The sequence below is a fragment of the Mus pahari genome, chromosome 14 (genome assembly GCF_900095145.1).
Source record: "Mus pahari chromosome 14, PAHARI_EIJ_v1.1, whole genome shotgun sequence".
Taxonomy (NCBI): Eukaryota; Metazoa; Chordata; class Mammalia; order Rodentia; family Muridae; genus Mus; species Mus pahari.
The window spans coordinates 76,826,591-76,834,349 of NC_034603.1; the positions used below are offsets into that span (position 1 = coordinate 76,826,591).

General features: G+C 47.3%; 1 protein-coding gene across 5 annotated transcripts in view; it reads left to right on the top strand.

Annotated features, from left to right (window-relative positions):
• Positions 1-7,759, top strand: part of Arsg (arylsulfatase G) — a 126,758-nt gene that overhangs the window by 94,848 nt on the left and 24,151 nt on the right. The window lies entirely within an intron of this gene.

Below are 7,759 nucleotides of genomic sequence, written 5' to 3' on the forward strand. Positions count from 1 at the left end.
AGAGAGAGAGAGAGAGAGAGAGAGAGAGAGAATGTACATGTACATATACATGTGTGCATGCATGCATGCGCACCCGTGTGTGTGTGTGTGTGTGTGTGTGTGTGTGTGTGTGTGTGTGTCGAGCACATGCGCACAGGGTGCAAATCAAGCTGACCTTCTCCCAAAGAAAGAGAACCTGACTGTCCTGAGGCTCCAGTCCCTGCTCTCCCCAGGCTGCAGTTACCTGCCTGTGCTGGAAGTCTGACTCCTAGCCTATCACATCGGACCTGGCTTATACCAGGTCCAGACTCTACACCTTGTCTCTCCACCCCATCTGACTGCTCCTCTGTCTGGAAAAATCTTCCTTTGTTTTATTTGAAGAGCAGAAGCGTTCCTTCCTCTCCCTGGGTGATGAGAAAACAGTTAACTTGGCATCATCTGCACTTCTAAGAGAGCTTGCTTGTCTGTCATCTGACCCTATCAGGCTGTTGCATCAAGCTTCCCACTGGGACACAGAGCTCCTGGCATCCTGAGCCCCCTGTCCAGCTGTGGGGGTAAAGAGAAGGTGGAGAAAGGTCAGAGGTACCGCATACAAGTTGATAGACTGTTAGCTGCCGGGTTTCGCTAGGGTATGGTTTGATGGTAAGATCGCTGTGGAAATTGAAGTCTGTCTTTGTCTAACCTTTGGTCACTGGCTTATTGCAATGTTCCAGTCACCAGACTTAGGACTACTTCAGCCCAGCTGTAATTCTGGGTCCCCCTGAAGCCTGGCCTCTCTGTGCTTTTAGGAAACTGGTATCCTATGGATACCCTTGGCAAGGATATGCATTTATATTTAGGAAGGAAACTGCTTCTCTGGAAGGTTATATAGGATGTCCTTCAGTGAGCATCCCCAGAAACCATACATGGAGATGCCAGTATGGGACAAGCAAGCCAACTAAAGGACTGTACACGTTCACATCTGTTAGCCGCAGACAAAGATCTGGCAAACTGGCCTTGTCTGTGATGCTCAAAAGTCTTTAAGAAGGAGAGTATCATATATTGGAGTCCCTCAGGAAACTGCTGCATTAATGTTGCAGCTGCCAGGCAGGCCTTCCTCCCTGTCTCCTACCACTGAGACGTTTCTCATCCGTAGGTATCTTGAGTTTTTCTGTTGCCCACATCTGTGGCAGGTGCCATATAAAAGTACCATGCCGTGCCCTTGATATGCATGATCTTATGTAACTGTTCCCACAGCCCTGAGAGATAAGTATAGTCATTTTCCACTTCATGGCTAAGAGATGGAGATTGAGGGAGGTTATGAATTCTGCCCAAGACTATCTGATTAAAGGAGTGGCCTCCGAGTCAGGACTTAGATCTGCCAAGTTCTTAAGGTGTCCTTCTGACCACCCTGTTCATACACCTCAAAATCTGGTTCTTAGACCATGGCTGCCGTTATAATCATCTAGATTCAGGGTCCTTCTGCCTTTCATGCTTCCTAATCGATCAGAGTTGCTGAGGGAGAGAAAAAGCTTTCGTATTGTGTGTGTGTGTGTGTGTGTGTGTGTGTGTGTGTGTGTGAGAGAGAGAGAGAGAGAGAGAGAGAGAGAGAGAGAGAGAGAGAGAGAGCTCCTGTACTACCATGGTACACAGGTGGATGTCAGAAGATAATTTGCAGGAATCAGTTCTCTCCTTCCACCAGTCAGATCTTGGGGGTTGAATTTAGGCTGATTAGGCTTGGCCACAAGCTCCTTTGCCATGAGATAGCCCTCCAGCCTCTGTATAAAAATCATTTAAACGGACACAGCACATGTATGGAAGTCAGAAGATGACCTTCAGGAGTCCTAGGGGTAGAACTCAGGTCCTCGGGGTTAAAGGCAAGCATCCCTAACCACTGAACCACCTCACCGGTTCAGAAGTCCATATTTTCTATGAGCTCTTGTCTGGCCACACTCCTGTATGAAGAGATTAGCACACCTCTCTCGCTGAGCTGCTTGCCTTTCTGACTCAGTGAGACATGGTAGTTGGACCCTTTCCGGGAAAGGCTGCCTGCTAGTTCCAGGCGTAGGCAGCAGAGGTTTGGTCGGCTTGCCCCTGCCGTGATACACTGCGGAATGGCACTTTACTTCTGAGGCCAGGGAGGGAAGAACAAGTAAGAAACTTTATGAATCATGGTTCTGTTTATGTTTTGGTTGCTGAGGCTAAATATTTATTGCTTTAAGTAAGAGGTTCTGCTTTAATTAGAGTCATAACTAACCACAAATGCATTGAAACACAGCGTCAGGGTCAGAGACAAGCCTCTCTGGACAGAAAGCTAAATACAGTTCACACTTTTAATGTACCGGAGCCATGGATCAAAGTACTAAAGCTTATCTGAGTTAACAAATAACTTTCCAAATCGAAAAGTGCATAGCCGTTTATAAGCTGTGGACTTAGCTGTTTTCCTGCTGTAACTTATGAGGTCATGGTTACAAGGCTATGGCATAAGGGATAAAGATGAGGTCCATTTAAAGTCTGTGGTTAAAAAGGGTAGCAACCAGAAAGTTCCAGATGCCAGGAAAGCAAGAGCCCCCCAGGACCCCACGGGGATGACATTAGCTGAAATACCTCACAAAGGGGAGGGAGACCCTGATGAGACCACATCCAGAGGTTGGGCATGGGCCCCCTCGTTGAGGGATGGGGCCACCCATCCATCTCCAAAATTTTAACCCAGATTTCTCCTGTCTAAAGGAAATACAGGGACAAAGAGCAGAATAGAGATTGAAGGAAAGGCCATCCAGAGACTGCCCCACCTGGGGATCCATCCCATATGCAGACACCAAACCCAGACACTACTGCTGATGCCAAGAAGTGCTTGCTGACAGGAGCCTTGTATAGCTGACCCCCGAGAGGCTCTGCCAGATCCTGACCAATACAGATGCGGATGCTCACAGCCAACCATTGGACTGAGAACTGGGACCCCAATGGAGGAGTCAGGGCAAGGACTGAAGGAGCTGAAGGGGCCTTATCTGGCATCAATGGGAGGGGAGGCCCTTGATCCTATAAAGGCTTGATGCCCCAGTGTGGAGGAATGCTAGGGTGGTGAGGTGGGAGTGGGTAGGTGGGTAGTGGGGAGCACCCTCATAGAAGCAGGGTAAGGGAGGATGGAATGGGGGTGTTGCAGAGGGGAAACCAGGAAAGAGGATAACATTTGAAATGTAAACAAATAAAATATCAAAAAAACCCACCCCACAATACACAGATTAAAAATGTAAAATAAAATAAAATAAAAATTAATATTAATGGAAAAGAATAAAAGAAGCACACAAGGCTGGGGAGGTAACTCAGTCAGTAAAAATGCTTGCTTTGCAGCCGGGCAGCGGTGGCGCACGCCTTTAATCCCAGCACTCAGGAGACAGAGGAAGGCGGGTTTCTGAGTTCGAGGCCAGCCTGGTCTACAGAGTGAGTTCCAGGACAGCCAGCCAGGACTACACAGAGAAACCCTGTCTCAAAAAAAAAAGAAAAAAAAAAGAAAAAAAGAAAAAGAAAAAAGAAAAAAGAAATGCTTGCTTTGCAAGCATGAAGATCTGAGTTATCCCTAGAACCTGTGTTAAAATGCTAGGCAGTGTGCTTGTAATTCCAGTGCTGGCTTGTAATTCCAGTGCTGGAGAGGCAGAGGCAAGTGGTGTTGCCTGGCCTTGCTTCCTAATAACCCGAGTTCTGGGTCAAGTGAGAGAATGTGTCTCAGACAATAAGGTAGCTAGCCCCTGAAGAGGGTGCCCAAGGTTGGCCTCCAGCTGCTAATCACCTCTTAAAGGCTTTATTTATGCTTAAGCCAGAGAGGAGGCTGGAAGAGCTGACCTGCATCTTCAAACCTGATGACTTGCCCGCTGTGTGGTTAAAACTGAGGCTGATCTGGGAGAGTTGGAGGTCTTCAACCATTCTCTCCCACCATCGCTGTGCGTGTGTTGGCTGGGGCTTGATCCGGATCTGAATGTGGGAACTAGACAAACAGCCAGCTCTTCACGAAATGGAATGGATGTGTGAGGTCATGAGTCGCTGCAGGGCACCAAGGCCTCTGGGCACTAGGATGTAGAATATAGAACAGGGGTCAGACCTTGTCCTTTGTCCCCTCTTCTACATGGTCAAGCCAGCTGACCAGTCACAAATCACCTGCCAGTGTGGACCTGTCCTGAAACCCACAGTAGAGAAGCAAAGATGTCTAGGAGAGTGAAGGGTTCAGGAGGCACAGGAGAAGCCTGGACAGTGACCAACTGCACTTTCTGAATCCTAGAAGATTAAGTTAGGTAAGGGTGGTGACATTTAAGGGTGGTGACATCGCAGTCAAGGGCTTCCTCTCTTCCTGACGCCCTCAGAATCTTAGGCCAACAGAAAACGCAGCAGCTTTGTCTCTTGTGCTTCCGCCATGGCCCCAAAGTCTTAGCTTCCTGACAATTCCCAGGTCCCCAGAGTGACCAGGAAATGGCCAGGTTTTACTAATCAGTGTGTGTGAAAGGTGAGAAATGAGTTGGTCATAGGCCAAATCTACCGAGGGGGTTTAATTAATTAATTAATTTTTGAGACACTATTTCACTCTGTAACCCAATCTGGCCTAGACTCCACCATGTATCCCAGGCTGACGTTGAACTCAAAGTGATCCTCCCTGTCTCAGATTTCCAAAAATCTGGGCTTATAGGCATGAACGTTGAGAGTAGTAGATTTTCTCTCTTATTTGGACATTAAATGATCTGAATGGGAAAAGGCAGTTTAGTTTCCCTGAGTCACAAAGAAACCAACCAAAACCAAAAAGGCCGCCCACTGACCTCCACACCCACCCTCATGTACATACATCTGCACATGTATGTACGCCGACATATGAACAATCACATACTAAATAGCACATAAACTACATTTGACTTTGAAGTGCATTCTGTCTGTTCCCCTCTAATCTGGGAATCAGTCCAACTTAAGTTCGTTACTGGGAGAGCTTTATGAGCTATTGATGCACCCACCCCTGCTCCACATCAGGACAGCCAATCACCGCCTCAGAAGGGCTTTACCATTTACCATGCTGTTTTTAAAGAGGGGATTCTGAGATGCATTTAGGATGTGGAATGCTATGCTGGAAGATTTCCTCGTTAAGGGTCCTGGCTGTGTAGTTCGATCTGGATTTACTAGCTATTTAAATTCAGCCAGGGCTGGTGGCACATTCCTGCCCTCCCAGCTATTCTGGTAGCTGAGGCAGGTGATTTGACGGTTTGAGAGTTGGCTAGGCCACATAGTGGATTCAAGGATAGCCCAGTCAATGCAGTGAGAGTTGTTTCAAAACTAAAAATTTAAAAAAAAAAAAGTGTCAGGGCTGCAGATGTAACTTAGATTCAGTGTTAGAGCACCTCCCTAGCACAGGAAAGGCCCCGAGTTCACACCTCAATACTGAAAACATTTTACTTAACCTTTTTGAGCATTTTCATTAGAAAAAAAACGGGGATTGTAGTGTGTAGTATAAAAGATTGTCATACAAGGGGTGATGAGGTGGCTCAGTGAACGAAGGTGTTTTCGGTTTTGCACACACAAATAAGTGTACAAGAGATTGTCATCCAAATTCGATATTACATAGGAAAGCACTTAGCCATGTATTTAGAAACACTTAGTCTGGCGTTTGATAAGGGATCGATTCTTAGATGATATTATTGTTACTGTTACTATTATCTTTAGCTTGGAATGAGGAGTAAAATAGCTGCCTAGAGGCAGCTATTCTGTAGAGCCTGTTATTCTGGACTCTGTCCTTGCTAGCACAGACAAACCGCAGGAAACCAGTTGGATAAGCACACGAGGCTGATAATGCCACTCCACCACTTGGAAGGCCTATGGAAGAAGATACAGGGGAGGGGGCGGGGGGGGGGCGGGGAAGGACACGTTTCTTCCTGACTCCTCCTGGCAGGGCTGCTGAGAAACTGGGGTTTGGAGCAGAGCAATGTGTGTGTGTGTGTGTGTGTGTGTGTGTGTGTGTGTGTGTGTGTTGTGTGTTGTGTGTATCAATATTTACTTCGGTAATTGCTTGAGCACACTCAGGACTCAAGCTAAATTCCTTTGGTATCCAAGGACTGCGGGACAGGGATCACTTACATGCCTGGAATCATGTCTTTCAGTTAAAATTAGAACCTTAGGTGCAGCTGGATTAGCTGACTGGCTCCACCCACGGAGTCATGCTGAGGGGCCTCCACTGGCCAACCACCTTTTCTCCATCAGTTTCTGAACTTTCCACTATGTTAACAGATACATTTGCTGCCAACACAGATCCTTCTAACCCCTCCAGCTTCTGACCCTCTGCTGAGAGGTGGTGAACAGAATGAAACTGTTTCCCTTGAGAGATCCCTGGGGTGGGGGTGGGGGGTGGGGGAGAGGTCAGTCACCTGCAAAGGGGCTGCCTGAAGTATCATGGTGAACAGGTGTCCCTTTGCCTGACACGGAGCTGAGCCGAAGCTCCTGCTTCCCGGTTAGAGATAATGATTTACTTCTTGAATCCAAAGCCTTGGCCTTGCCTTAGCATCTGGCCTCAAAGGTTAAGCAGAGACCTTTGAATGTCAAACATCATGGGCTGTTAATTAAAGGGCCCCATATTTCCACCCACCCCTACCAAAAGTGTCCACGAAAATGCCCCTCCCAGGGGGAAAGACCCACAGATTCCCCAGCATGAGTCTGTATGTACACTCATTGCTGTTTGGCCTTAAACTGAAGCATGCTGGGTATTCTGAAACTCCATGGATACTTGTTTTATGCTCCTCCACAGTTCTGTATTTTCTATTCCACGTGTGGGAATAATCGGAGTGGTCTTATGTGGGTTTTTTTTGGGGGGGGGGGAAGGCTCCAGAGGAAAGTACACTCTTGAAAATTTCGGGATTAGATCAAAGAGCTTTTCAGTCTGCAGTGACTGCGGGATTCAGTCGGTTTCTTGAACCTAACACACTTAGATGTAAACAGTCCATAGGGTGGGAGCTGTTTTGTGTTCAGCTCTTTATATCAACACTCTGGTGATCCTTATATACTAGTCCCAGGAATTCGGAGCCCTTTTGAGATGGAGTACTGAGCCAGGGACATCAAAGGTTCTTTTTGTAGCAGTGAGATTCGAGGGAGGAAACCTTCATCCTGGTCGCTTCGACTCCCCACCCGTGATCTTGATCGCTTTTGTTATTTACACCAGCCAAACTTGGGCAGTCACACAACCACAGAGTGCGTGAGCCACATAACAGCACTTGTCTTGGAAGAACTTCTTACACGCGAACCTTGTGGAATCCCTGGCCTCTGGCTCAACCAGGGACAAGGGTGGGGTGTGTGTGTGTGTGTGTGGGAGTGGCGGAGCCCGTCATGGTTAATTCAGTGCAACATGTGTATTCAGGATGTTTTCATAAAGCATGACCTCATCTCTTCCAGCCCACGGGCTGTCATTATATTGGTGGTCACTTTTGACTTGGCTGCAGTCAATGCCTCTCATCACTAAAGTTCATAGATTGCACATGGGCTATTCTTACCTCCCGCCAAGAGGCGAGCACTCAGAGCCATGACTGATAACTGTCTCATCGGAGCAACTCATTGACTCAAGGAAAAACAGAGCAAACCAAAATAAATCCACACAAGATCAGCCAGGCTCTGGGTGGATTAAACAGCTGAGGAGACTCCCTCTTTTAAAGAATTGTCGTTTTTATTTGTTATTGAGTACTAGCGATTGAATGGCCTCATGCACGCTAGGTAGGTGTGGACAGTTTGTAGGAGTCTGTTTCTCTCTCTCTCTCTCTCTCTCTCTCTCTCTCTCTCTCTCTCTCTC